At 39.8% G+C, this 14562-nt stretch overlaps 1 long non-coding RNA gene across 1 annotated transcript; it reads left to right on the top strand.

Moving 5' to 3' along the window:
- The first annotated feature begins 2334 nt into the window (after positions 1–2334).
- Positions 2335–14121, top strand: LOC309656974. The gene is made up of 2 exons (XR_014261644.1): positions 2335–7170; positions 7493–14121. It is a non-coding gene; the product is annotated as an uncharacterized lncRNA (long non-coding RNA).
- The last annotated feature ends 441 nt before the right edge of the window (positions 14122–14562 follow it).

Here is a 14562-nt window from a genome sequence, read left to right as displayed (position 1 = left end):
AGGGAATCTATCCTAAAGATAAAAGAGATGAACTCAAAGATTTATGTAAAGAATAATGGTCAAACTGAGGTTTATTATAAAAATAACATGAAAACAATCTAAATGCCTCCAAAAGGGCATGGTTAAATACATTTTTTATATATGCATATTATATATAGCAATTGTTAAAAGTTAAATTTTTAAAGAATATTTGGTGACATGGAAAATACTCTTGTCAGAATGCTAATGAACAAAATAGAGAGTAACAAAATTTACTAACAGTTTGTTACCAGTTTTGAACACTTATTTGTAAATACTAGAAACAAATATGCCAAAAATGTCAGCGTGGTTTCCTCTAAGTGGTAAGACATTGGGTGATATTTATTTTCTTCTACTGAACTCTTTAGAATGTCCTTCATCTCTACAATGAACACTGAATTCATTTTCTCTGGCTGCACAACAAGTTACCACATATTTATTCTCTCACAACAAGATCATGTGTTATCTCCCAGTTTCTGCAGGTCAGAAGTCTGAGGTTAGTTTAGCTGGATTCTCTGCTCTAGGACACAAGGCTGGAAAGGGCGGGCAGTGAGATGAGATGAATTCTCATCTGGAGCATAGGCTTTGCTTTCAAGCTCACTCAGGTTGTTGGCAGAATTCAGTTGCTGTGATTGTAGGGCTGAGGTCCCTGCTTTCTTGCTGGTTGTGAGCCAGGAATCACTCTTTGCTCCTAGAGGCTGCCCACAGGTCTTTTCCCTGTGGTCCCATAGGCAGTTCACAACCTGGATGTTTGCTTTCTTCCAGATGAGCCAGAGTACAAGAGTTTCCTCTTCTGTTACCAGCTGGAGAATAAAGCTCTTTGCTCTTAAAGGGCTCATTGATTAGTTCAGGCTCACCTGGATAATCTCCCTAGCACAAGGTCAACTGATTTGGGAACTTAATTACACCAGCCAAATCCCTTTATAGCAGTACCTAGATTCATGTTTGATTCAATAACTGGGAGAATGTGTGAGAACACCAGGGGCTGAGAATCTTGGGAGGCATCTTAGAATTCTGCTTACTGCAGCACAGGTTAGTAGGTGAAGCTCTCTGTACAGACCCCTTGGTTTTTAATTCTTCCTCTGATTGATCGAAGGACTTGGGGTAAGTTACTTAACCTCTCTGAGCTTCAGTTATCTTTAAGATGGAAGAATAATAGTAATAATAACAGTAATTATCTCAAAGGATAATTGTAAAATTTGTCACACATTTAAATTTAGTAATATTTTATTACTTAATTTGGCATGAAGTCTGGTTTTGGGGATCAGTATCAGAAAATACAAAGCAAAATGTAAAAGCCCACAAAAACTAGCTAGGCAGAAAATATTTAGTTTGACTATAAGAAAGAGCTTCAGATTTTTCTCATTAGCTCCGTCTTTTTCTAGTCAACAGCTAGGAGCCTGTTTATTCCCTACCTCTGTTCAGTGTTGGCCTGCAGCAAAATTAAGTAGCTGAAAACCCCTCTGGCTCTCCAAACCTTTCCTTGATGCTCTGCTTCCATCTCCAGTCAAGAAAAGTGTTTTGTGCTTCTCCAGAGCTGGGAAACCTTGTTAAAATGCAAATGTTTTCTAAAAAGAGAAAACATGCACGGCCGTTAAGCATGGCTTGTATTATGTTGAAAGTTCTGTAATGAGAGCCTGAGAGAAATGTATACAGATGGGAATGTTTGATGTGGGATGTAAAAGAAGGAGATACCCTGCTGAATGACCAACCCTTATAAGAAGATGAAGAAAGTCATGAAAACAGTGGCTTCTTGAGAAAAAATATCCAAGAGATAGAAGGGATAATAGAATCTCACTTCTAGAAAGGCCCTGAGTCCAGGTAGCCACAGGGTACTACAATCCCTGCAAAAGGTTGCTCGCTGCCTCGCTTGGGTTTATTCCTGACTATGAGAAAGTTTTGCTCGTCTGTGCAAAGTCCTGCTTCTGTTCTTCGGAGCCCCACATGGCATGTCCAGACCTGCTTCTCCAGGTCAGCCCTTGGATGCTTGACAGCACGGAAAAGGGGATGGAGAAATGCCAAAAACAAACTCTGTCTGCTTTTGAGCCCAGCCTACCCTCTTTCTAGTCCAGGCTATTTATCCCCACTGCCACCCAATCCCACACTTCTTTTCATTTCTACCCACCTCCCTTGTTGCTATCTCACCTCCCAGTTTGAGAAGACATGCCTGCAAACAGGTCAGATCAGCTTTGGGGTTTCCTGAAAGGTGCTGCATGCGAGGACCAGGTTGCTGGATGCTGAGTTGTATTTTTCCTTCTTGTTCTTCAACTGGAGCTAAAGGAATCATGGAAGGAATCATGGAAGCAAGTAGCCAGGTGAATCATCATTAACCACCGAGGAAAGGCAACCACAAACCACAATGAGATATTGCTTCACACTAACTAGAATGGTTATAATAATAATAAAAAAAGTTAGGTAACAACAAGTGCTGGCTAGGATGTGGAGAAATTGGAACCCTCATATACTGCTGGTATGAGAATAAAATGGTGTAGTCACTTTGGAAAAGGGTCTGGCGGTTCCTCCAATGTTAAGCATAAAATTACCATATGTTTCAGCAAGCCCACTTCTAAGTATGTGCCCATGAGAAATGAAAACGTATGTCCACACGAACGTTTATACAGTATTTTTCTTAATGCTCAAAAAGTGGAAACAACCCAAATATCCATCATCTGATGAATGGATACGTAAAATGTGACATATGTATACAATTAAATATTATTTGACAATAAAAATAAATGTAGTGCTGACACATAGTTAAACAGGTATGAACTTTGATCACATTCAGTGAAAGAAACCAGTCACAAAGGATCACATATTGTTTGATTATACGTATATGGAGTCTTCAAAATAGGCAAATCTCTAGTGACAGAGAGTAGATTAATGATTGCTTAGGGCTGAGGGGTTAGGAGTTTGGGGGATTATGGTTAAAGGCAGTGCATTTTCTTTTTGGCATGATGAAAATGTTCTAAAATTGATTGTGGTGAGGGAGCACCAATCTGTGAGTATAATAAAGTCATTGAATTGTGTGCTTTAAATAGATGAATTGTACTGTATGTGATTATATGTCAATGAAACTGATTTTTCAAAAAATAGATTGTCAGGAAGGCAAGATTAGAGATAAGTAAATTCGGAGGCCATTGCTGTTGTTCAAGTGGGAAATGGCAGTAGCTTGAACAAGGGTAATCTGGTCCTCCCACCCATTACTGCCAGGTCAGGCTGAAGTAAATATTCTTTTCATTTATTCTCATGTGTCTGCCTATTTCATTAACACTTATCACATTGCAGTGGAATGATGTGTATACCTTTCTGTTTCCCCTACTACACTATAAATTTCCAATGAAGGACTTCGCTCTTATCTCATGTTTTAGTTCTGTATACCTAGGATGTCTGTATACAGTAGGAACTGAATAAATGTGCAGTGGATTGCTTTGAGCCAGCAGTTGATGGCATTAAAGATGTCTCAGATATCTCTAGAAGGTATAAAACTAGTGCAATTAAAATTGTGTCCAACACTCACATTTTCTCTCATCCTCATCTTTCATCAATTCTCATCTCAGAACTGATTTCAGAGAGTTTACCTGAAGGAGAAAATAATACATAAAAAGAAAGTCTTAGAGGTCAGAGTAGAAGGAAGTGAAAGAAATAAAACTGTCTTTATTTGCAGACCACATGATTGTCTAGGTAGAAAATCCCAAGGAATCTATAAAAACAACTCTTAGAACTAATAAGTGAATTTAATGAGATCATAGAATGTGAGGTGAATGCAGAAAAACCAATTGTATTTCTGTACGCTAGTCATGTGCAATTGGAAATCAAAAATTTACAGTAATACCATTTACAATACTACTCAAAAATGAAATACATATGTATAAATATAAGAAAACACATATAGTATCTCTATGCTGAAAACTACCCCCCAAAATGTGAATGAAAGATATTAATAAATGGAGACATACTATGTTCATGTTTTGAAGGACCCAATGTAATAAAGATGTCAGTTTTTTCCAATCTCATCTATAGGTTGAATACAATTCTAATGAAAATCCCAACAGGTGCTTTTTTTTTTTTTTTTTTTTTTTTTTTTTTAATAAATAAGAGACAAGCTAATTCTAAAATTTATATGGAAAGGCCGAGAACTAGAAAAGCTGAAACAATTTTGAAAAAGACAAAGTTAGGGGGATCATACCACCCGACTTTAAGACCTCCTATAAAGCTTCAGTAATCAAGACAGTGTGGTATTGGGGAAGGGATATATAGAGATTGAAGGAGTTCTGAAGTAGACCCACACTACTATGGATAGCTGATTTTATTTAATTAACAGGTTTATTGCAATATAATTTACATACTATAAAACCCACTCATTTAAAGTGTATAACTCAATGGCTTTTGGAATGTTTACAGAGTAGTGCTACCATCATCCTAATCTGACTTTTGAAGATTTTTATCACCCAGAAAGAAACCTCATACCCATTAGCACTCATACCCATTCCCTGCATGTCCTGGCGGGTTGGGTTTTTTTTACAAAGCTGCAAAAGCAATTCAATGAGGAAATTGATAGTCATTTCAACAAATGTTGTTGGAACAATTGAGCCTTCATACGTGATAAAAATGAACCTCAACCTCATACCTTAAACAATAATTAAATCAAAATACATCATTAATCTAAATATAAAATGTAAACAAAACAAAAAATGTTTGCATAAAAACACAGAAAGAATTCCCTGGCGGTCCAGTGGTTAGGACTCCACACTTTCACTGATGAGGGCCCAGGTTCAGTCCCTGATTGGGGAATTAAGATCCCACAAGCCTCGTGGCACTGCCAAAACACAAAACAAAACAAAAAAACAAAAAACAAAGAAACAAAAAAAACAGAAAAAAATCGTCAGGACCTAGAGTTCATCAAAGAGTTTTTAGCTCTGACACCAAAAGTAGGATACATAAAAGGAAAAAATTAATAAATCGTACTTTATCAAAATTTGAAACTTTTTGCTCTGTCAAAGACACAATCTGTTAAGAGGATTGGGGGAAAGTATCAATATTTGCAAAACACTATCTGACCAAAGACTTGTATTCAGACTATGTTAAAAACTCTCATAACTCAACAGTAAAGAAAACAATTGAAAAACAACATTTTTACAATGGGCAAAAGAGTTAAACTTTACCAAAGAGATTATACAGGTGGTAAGTACACATATGAAACATTGTTTGTCATTGAGGAAATGGAAATTAAAACTCCAGTGTGATATAAAATTACACACCCATTAGAATGGCTAAAATTAAAATGTTGAAAATATCAAATGCTGATGAGGGTGCAAAGCAAGGAGAACTCTCCTATATTGCCTGTGGGAATGAAACATGATCAGCCGCTTTGGAAAACAGCCTGGGAGTTTCCATAGGACCCATCAGTCCCTCTTCTGAGTATTTACTCTAGAGAAGTTAAAACTTACATTCACACAAAAACCTGTCCATGAATGTTTATGGCAGCTTTTTTCATAATTACTCCAAATTGTAAACAGTCCCAAGCCCTTCAGTGAGTGAATGGATAAACAAATTGTAGTACATCCATTCAGTGGAATATAGTGCAGCAGTAAAAGAAACAAAGTATTGATAAATGCAACAATTTGGATGAATCTCAAAGGCAGCATGTTGCCCTAGTGAAAGAAACCAGTCTCCTAAGGTTACATAGTTTCCATTTACATTACAGTCTTGAAGAGAAAAAACTACAGTGAAGGGGAACAGAATAATGGTTGCCAGGGGTCAGGATTAGGCCTGAGGTGTGACTGAAAAATAGCTTTTATAGTCAGATAGCTTGGCTATAAAAGGAGGTTTTTATTTATTTATTTATTTATTTATTTATTTTTAACATCTTTATTGGAGTATAATTGCTTTACAATGTTGTGTTAGTTTCTGCTTTATAACAAAGTGAATCAGCTATACATATACATATATCCCCATATCCCCTCCCTCTTGCGTCTCCCTCCCACCCTCCCTATCCCACCCCTCTAGGTGGTCACAAAGCACCGAGCTCATCTCCCTGTGCTATGCGGCTGCTTCCCACTAGCTAGCTATTTTGCATTTGGTAGTGTATATATGTCCATGCCACTCTCTCACTTCGTCCCAGCTTACCCTTCCCCCTCCCCATGTCCTCAAGTCCATTCTCTACGTCTGCGTCTTTATTCCTGTCCTGCCCCTAAGTTCTTCAGAACCATTTTTTTTTTAATTCCATTTATATGTGTGAGCATACGGTATTTGTTTTTCTCACAAAAGGAGTTTTGAAGGTGATAAAACTGTTCTGTATTTTTACTGTTGTGATTACAAGAATTTATACCTGTGTTAAAATTCCTAAAATTTTACACCAGAAAAGCCAATTTTACTATAACTTAATTTTAAAAATATAAAAATAAAACAGCTTTCTTGACTCTCAAGAGCTCAGGAGACGGACTCACCTGGCATTTTGTCTCACTCTGCTACCCATAACCCCGGGTGAATTTGGGATCAACACTTAATCTCAGTTTTCTCAACTGTAAAGTGAGGAAACTCTTAGTACCTGTCACGTGGTAGAGAAAGTTAAATGAGATAGTATCTGCAAGACACTTTGCACAGTGTTTGTTGGGTGGTAAGAGCTCAATAATATTCAACTTGATGTTTCTACCGTTATTCTATGCCTTCTACTTCTATCTGTCTTATTGAAGAGAACAATGCCAATGAAGAAAAATTAGCCTTGTATTTTAACAAGTAAAATGTTAATATCAGGACATTTTGAGAAGTAGCAACATGGTTGGCCGCTCTGTGGTATTTTATCTGAAATTGCATCCCAGCACGAGGCAGGCTCAGGTTGCTCCTCAGTGCCCTCAACAATCAGAGGCCACTATTCTACAATACCCCAATGTAACTGATTTAGCCTCATCTACAATCTCTGGTCCTACTGTTCCCTTGTTGGTTAACCTTGGAAGAAGTTTCAACATAACAGATTTAGAGAAAGCCTTTTGAGAGGTCCTGTGCATCTTTACTCTGAGGTTGGTTTCCAAAAGCTAATATGAATTACCATTGCTACTCTGTGTGTGTGTGTGTGTGTGCGTGTGTGTGTATGTGTGTGTGTGTAAGAATGGCAGTCTTCCAAACTCCTCTGCCAGTATCTCACAGCCACAGAAGGCTGGGTTTTTGTTTTTTTTTTTATAGCTACTTTATTTATTTATTTATTTATTTTTGGCTGTGTTGGGTCTTCGTTTCGTGTGAGGGCTTTCTCTAGTTACGGCAAGTGGGGGCCACTCTTCATCGCGGTGCGTGGGCCTTTCACTATCGCGGCCCCTCCCGTTGCGGGGCACAGGCTCCAGACGTGCAGGCTCAGTAGTTGTGGCTCACGGGCCCAGCTGCTCCGTGGCATGTGGGATCTTCCCAGACCAGGGCTCGAACCCGTGTCCCCTGCATTAGCAGGCAGATTCTCAACCACTGCGCCACCAGGGAAGCCCAGAAGGCTGGGTTTTAAGCATTTGGAATTCCAATTATCTTCCAGCAATTGGCACTGAGAGCCCGGGACAGCTTCAGATGTAAGTGCTTGATGTCACTGATAATCTATAACTGATACAGCTGGGATGCCTGATTGAGCATGTCCAATCACTTAAGTTAATAGAGAAGCTTTATCATGTGCCTCTAATCTTTGCCATCTGACTGGCGGTCCTGTTCTCCCCACACTCTCTGAGCTGGCAACCTCCCCTTCACCCGCAGTCTCCTGAGCTGGAACATCTTTCCAAGAGGGAGCAAAGGGTCAACTGTTGGGCCATCTTGTTATCTTCTAATCAACTCTAATAGCCCTCCCTTCTTGCCACTTGAGAATTGTATTAAATAGAGCTTCCTGGTGTGTATGTTAGGATCTGTTTAGAAACAAATCCTGGGATGGGCAGGCTGGGAAGTTGCAATGCTAGTTATAGAGAAGGAAGTTGCACGGCCCCGGACAAGTCTCTCTTTTCTCTCTGGCCTCAGTTTACACAACTGTAAACAAAGAGGGTTGGATCAGATGCACTCTAAGGTTTCTATCACTTTTAACATTTCAGGGTTCTAGTTCACAAACGGGGTTTTGTTACTGTTGTTATAAAAAAAGCTCCTTGCAGTCTAAAACACGTTGATTCTGCATTTTTCATTTCATCTTCGAAATAATGATCACATTCATATTGAGTTAGGAATACTATAATCTTTGTCATGTGATTCAGTGTGGCTGCAGAGAAATTAGGTCTTGAGCTATCAATAAACTGACATTGATTCGTGGTTACTGTTCAATACAGATTTTTTGTTTGTTTGTTTGTTTTTAATTTATTTATTTATTTTTAATCAGTCATCAATTTTATACACATCACTTTATACATATCAATCCCAATCGCCCAATTCAGCACACCACCATCCCCATCCCACCGCAGTTTTCCCCCCTTGGTGTCCATACGTTTGTTCTCTACATCTGTGTCTCAACTTCTGCCCTGCAACCCGGTTCATCTGTACCATTTTTCTAGGTTCCACATACATGCGTTAATATACGATATTTGTTTGTCAATGCAGATTTGACACAAGCCTGAATGAAGAGCTTGGAGAATTGTAGATTTCATATCAGAAGTGATTGAAAAGGCATTAGGTTAGTTCAAGTGTATGTATTCCCTACTGGGAGGTAGGGAGGAGGAGGAGGTAGTGGTGGTGATTGAAGGATTAGGAGAAAAGGGTGGGGATTTACTAACCTCATGTGACAGCACAATCACATTTATATAACCCTTTTTCCTTCGTACTTCACTGGAACATGCTAACTATTCACCTTCCAAATCCACTCCTGAACCCGAAGGATGGGCAGGCACAGACAGCATCTTTAAATTAGAAGGGAACAGCTGAATGGCCTTGTTGTTTCAGGAGAATACAAATATCTACATGCACAGCTCCTTGTACCAGGGCATCAAGGAGGGAGACACGATGATAAGGACAAAGCCTAGATTGGTCGACTGTGTCCAATGCGTTTTGGAGTCAGAGTCAGTGGTTTACAATTCCACATTCATGAATGTAGATTCTTCTCAGACACTGCTTGTACAACAGTGAGCTAAATCCTAACCTTCAACTCATTGCTCGGTGGGGACGGCTGGAGGACCAGCATAGTATAAAGAACACCAGATTTTTTGTTGGGAGACAGGAAGTTGAGTTTTGATTGTTATTTACCAATTACATGACCCCGAGGAAGTCATTTTAGCCTCTATCGTTCATTCCTTTATTATTTTGTTGGGCAGATATATATATTGAATTCCTGCTATGCTGTTCATTGGGCTATGCACCAGGATAATAATGAGACATTCTTCTGGTTTTTATTAACCTCAGAACCTTAATTACTGCCAATAATAGTTGGCATTTGTTGAGTTTGATCTATGTGTCAGGCCGTATGCATTTTATGTAAATTATGATACTAAATTCTCACAATGCTTCTAAGACAGTTATTATTATCCTTGTTTTGCCGACAGGGAAACTGAGGCTCACATAAGTTAGGTAACTTGTTCAAGGTCATGGAGCAAGTAATAGAACTAAGACATTCAGTCCCGAGCCTTAAAATTTAACCACAGTACTCCACTGTGCCTCTTGATTTGCTAATCTGAAAATGTAGATAATGCTACTTAATGTATTTCATAAGGTTTTGTGGAAGTTTTTAGTAAACTATAATGTGCCATTAAATGCATTCAATTACTATAATAGGTCAACTGAATGGTGGAATAGAAATAGCCCAGGGGTGGATGCTCACCTTCTCTGTGATTAATAAATTATGTAGCATAGACAAGTCACTACAGCTCTTTGAGTCTTCATTGCATCAGGTGAAAAAATGGAGGGAATTATGGCCACCCTGACTTTCTTGAAGATTGTAGTAAGGATCAGAATAAGTTGGGAATGTGAAATGTTGTGTATGATATAAAGAACTGTGAGAATTTAAGCTCTTTATAAACATAGTATGAACATTTAAGTTTTGATAGGCAAGAGGGACACTCATGTGGTATAGAATATTCCAAGGTATTCTATCTTATAACCCCATATTTATTAATTCTGAGCATCTGAATCTTGACTTCCAAAGAAGTGAAGTTAAACAGAAAGAGCCATGGCATAGCTGTCTCACGAAACATTAGAGTCACCATGTGACATAAATTTTGGAATGTGTTCAGTGGCAGTTTCCAGGTCTACCACATAGATACTCTGGTTTGTTGGCTCTAGACTGGGCCATAGGAGTCTAGGCTTTAACAGACACCCCTGCCCCAATTAATTCTGATTTAGGAAGAACTCAGACCATACTTTGTGAATCTTCCATCTTATTGAAGACGTTCCCTTTACAGATAGGACTTGAGGATGACTGGCTTCCAGGAAGCACCCTTCCTAAAACACTCTCTTGGAAATGAATTCATTAATTCAACAAGTATTTACTGAGTATGTGCCATGTGCCAAAAAGTGTCCTGGTGCTGTGAATACAGCCGTGCACACACTTGCCCTGGTGGAGCTGATATTTTAATGTGGGGAGATGGACAGTAAAGTGATAAACACAGTAATAAATGACAGGGTGGGTCTGGCATGCAGGAAAGGCAGATACATGAAAGGAAATTAAGCAGGATAAGGGGATAGAGAGTTACAGGTGGGGCTGGCCTTCCTCATAAAGTGAAGTTTGAATAGAAACGTGAAGGTAGTGAGAGGGGCTCTGCAGGTAACTAAGGATAATTTGGGGGAGAGGAAATAGATATGAAAGCTCTGAGACCCAAGTGTGCTTGGCATATTTGGAGAACAGGACAGAGGATATGGGCTAATGCACAGGAAGTAAGGGGTACACACTATGCTTATCCTCAAAAACAAAAATCTGCACCTGCTCCCAGCTCCCAATTTCTTAACCTGGCATTCAGAGCCCTTTTCAATCTGGCTCCAATCTCCACTTTAATCTTTTCCCAACTATTCAACACGCATTCTCAGGTCCACCGAACCTCCCCTGGCTTTGCATGGACTCCCTCCCTCTAGGTCTCCCCTGCCCTTGGGGCTCCCTGACTCTCTCTAAAGCAGTGGTTCTCAACTGTGGGTAGTTTTGCCCCCAAGGTGCATTTGGCAATGTCTCCAGACTTTTTTGGTTGTCATATTTGGAGAGTTCTATTGGACATTTAGTGAGTAGAGGCCAGGAATAATGCTAAATGTCCTACAATGCACAGGACAGGCCCTGCAACCAAGAAATATTTGAGCCGACATGTCAGTAATACCGAGACTGAGAGACCCTACTCTAAGACCTCCCCATTCTTCAAATTTGAGGCCTCTTTTGTGCAGCTTCTGGAAGCCCCTAACTCCAACCCTTCAGAATTCTCTCTCTGAATTCTGTGGACTTTATATACTGCCTTTCATCGTGATATCTATCCTGACGTGATTATGTGCACAAGTTTGGGAATTATACAGCATGGATTTCCTTCTCAGTTCTATCTGTCTTTGTGAACTCGGGTCCATTATTTGACTTTTCCGATGTACCTTTTCCTTATCTGTAAAACAGGACATTGTTGGGACAATTAAGTGAGTCAGTGTGTGTAATTCCCTTACCATAGTGCCTGATGCAGGGCCTAATTTCTTATTATCATGACAACCATTATTTAATTCCCTCAACTGGTTTGCATGACCCTTGCAACCAGTAATTATATGTTATAGTTATATCTTTTATACTTTGGGGTATACTTATATACTTCTTGTATCCCCAAGGCCAGATGAATTAGAGTTGTTTACCAGGATTTTCTTGGTAATTGTGAGCTTTGGGTAAGTCTTCGGTATCTTCTCAAAGAATAGACTCCAAAGCTGGGAGTTCAGGGTAAGTGCATCTCCTTTTGAGAAATTAAACTGCTCTCTTAGGTTAGTGAATCAACTCTTCCAGCTTACCAAATACTGATTCTTGATCCAGGACAAATCCATCACTAGGGCTGCACCTGAGTTTCTGAGGGTAGCTTTCCTCTTTTCTGTGTTAAGATAAGAAAGACAGAAAAAAAATGGTCAGAATAGAAGTTAAGCACAGGCTGAACCCAATAAGAAGCAGGATTCTGTGGGGCATTGATAGAGGAAGCAGGAAAGAGAAGTAATAACTGATCTGAGGAGAGAGTGAAAGCTGTTCATTTAGAGGGTGCAATCGTATATGACCCCCTTTAAAACTGAACAATCCACTGGTATAATTTCAGTGGACTCTTGGTTGAATATGTGTCTCCCTCCCAGCTCTCCTCCTGAGTAACTTGCTGGTTTTCCAACTTGCAATCTAGAGATCAGAGCAGTAAAACAAGACAAGCAGAGGCTAAGATATTTGTGCAAGCATATACACATTACTTCACTGCCACCTAATTTATCTTTGAACTAAGTCAAGATTTTAAGCCAGAGAGCTCCCTTAAATTGAGAGAGACGTACAGAGCTGCAGACAGAAGCAGAGACTGTGAGTTTCCCCTTCCTCACTCTAACATAGGGCTTCCAATAGGCATCAGGAAGGGGTGGGCTTTTTTTTATGGGCAGAAACAGGGTCCAGAGGGGCTACTGGAGACTGGGAAAGGCCTCTGTCAGTGGAACATGTATGCTCCAACTGCAGTGGCTTTTTTTTTTTCAGTTCTGAGAACATCTTTCTCTTCTTCCTCCTTCGGGATGCTTCCACCTGTCTCCTGGTCCACTTGCTTCTGTCCAAAGCCTGCTCACCCTTCAGCCACAACTTGAACATCTCTTCCTCAAGAAAATCTTCCCTTGCTGCCCTTGCCCAGGTTGTTTTCCTCTCATTCAATTCCATAGCCCCCTCCACTGATCCTCCCTAATGCTTGTCACAGTTGTAGTAAGTGTAAATCCTGTTTCCCTCTCTACCTTTTAAACTCCAATAAGAGCCGTGACCAAGACTGTCTTGTTCGTCAGTCAATTTTCTGTGCTCACAACAGTGCCTGGAACATGGTAGTCTCCCAATAAAATTTTATTGAGTGGATCAATGAATTCGAAGGTTTAAGTCTTGGGTTTAAGCCCAACTCTCTCATTGGCCTGCTATGTGACCTTGAGCAAATGTTTTCTATAAAATAGTTCACAGCTCCAAACATTTTATGTGCATGATTTTATTTAGTCCTCACCACAGCCCACGAGATGAACACTATTTTTTATCCACATCTTGTGGTTGAGAACACTAAGATTCAGGGAAGTTAAATATTGGGTCCAAGTTTACACAGTATTCAAGTCACCATGTCGTAGTGATGCTTCCATTTCCCTTCCTGTAACGTGAAGGTGTGAAGCTAGATAACTTCTGAGATCCCTCCTAAATCCTATTCCTTCGAGGTTTGCAATTCTGATTTTAAACCGGCACTAGTAGGATAGAGTGACCCAGGGTGGCTATAGAAAGATTACATGTGGAATCTAAAAAAAAATAATACAAATGAACTTATATACAAAACATGAATAGACCCACAGACCACAGACGTAGAAAACAAACTTATGGTTACCAAAAGGGAAAGGGGAAGGGAAGGATAAATTAGGAGTTTGGGATTAACATATATACACTACTGTCTATAAAATAGATAACCAACAAGGACCTACTGTATAGCACAGGGAACTCTACTCAGTATTTTGTAATAACCTATAAGGGAAAAGAATCTGAAAAAGAATATATATATATGTATATGTATAACTGAATCACTTTGTTGTGCAACTGAAACTAACCAACATTGTAAATCAAGTATACTGCAAAAAATAAATATTTTCCAAAAAAAATGATCATAATGATCTAGGTCTGGGGACGTGAGGCCCAGGGGACAGGAAAAGGAGAAGGTCCACTAATAAAAGGTGATGTGTCGGGCTTCCCTGGTGGCGCAGCGGTTGAGAATCTGCCTGCTAATGCAGGGGACACGGGTTCGAGCCCTGGTCTGGGAGGATCCCACATGACGCGGAGCGACTAGGCCCGTGAGCCACAATTGCTGAGCCTGCGCGTCTGGAGCCTGTGCTCCGCAACGAGAGAGGCCACGATAGGGAGAGGCCCGCGCACCGCGATGAAGAGTGGCCCCTGCTTGCTGCAACTAGAGAAAGCCCTTGCACAGAAGCGAAGACCCAACACAGCCAAAAATAAATAAATTAATTAATTAATTAATTTTAAAAAACAAAAAAAAGGTGATGTGTCTGTTTTTGTTCCAATTTATCCAACAAGTTAAATGACTCCGGCAAGCTTTAGCAGCTGGCGTAGCACTTGCTTTACAAGATTTGACAAAGATCAGACAGCAGTCACTAGTTTGCCAAAAGCTAATGATACATTCTGAATGTGGCATATCATTTATAGTCACTCCCTCTCTCTCACTCCCTTTCACCCACACCCATATTTTTTATCTTCCTTTTATCTGGAATTTCTTGCTTTTTGACAGCAAAGCAAATGAGCTATGCCCAGTGAAGAATGAAAGCACAGCTCCTGTACCTTGCTCTGCTCACTGCCTCTGTTGAATCATGCATGACTTCTGAGTAAGGGGAAAAGACTTTGGGTGTGAAGTGAGAAATACACAGAGTCCCCAGCTCTCTTGGTGGTCTCCATCTGGC

Source organism: Balaenoptera physalus, assembly GCF_965194825.1.
Source record: "Balaenoptera physalus genome assembly, chromosome: 3".
NCBI classification, from domain to species: Eukaryota; Metazoa; Chordata; class Mammalia; order Artiodactyla; family Balaenopteridae; genus Balaenoptera; species Balaenoptera physalus.
The sequence above is the reverse complement of the archived record's forward strand: the minus strand, read 5'-3'. Positions and strand labels throughout refer to the sequence as shown.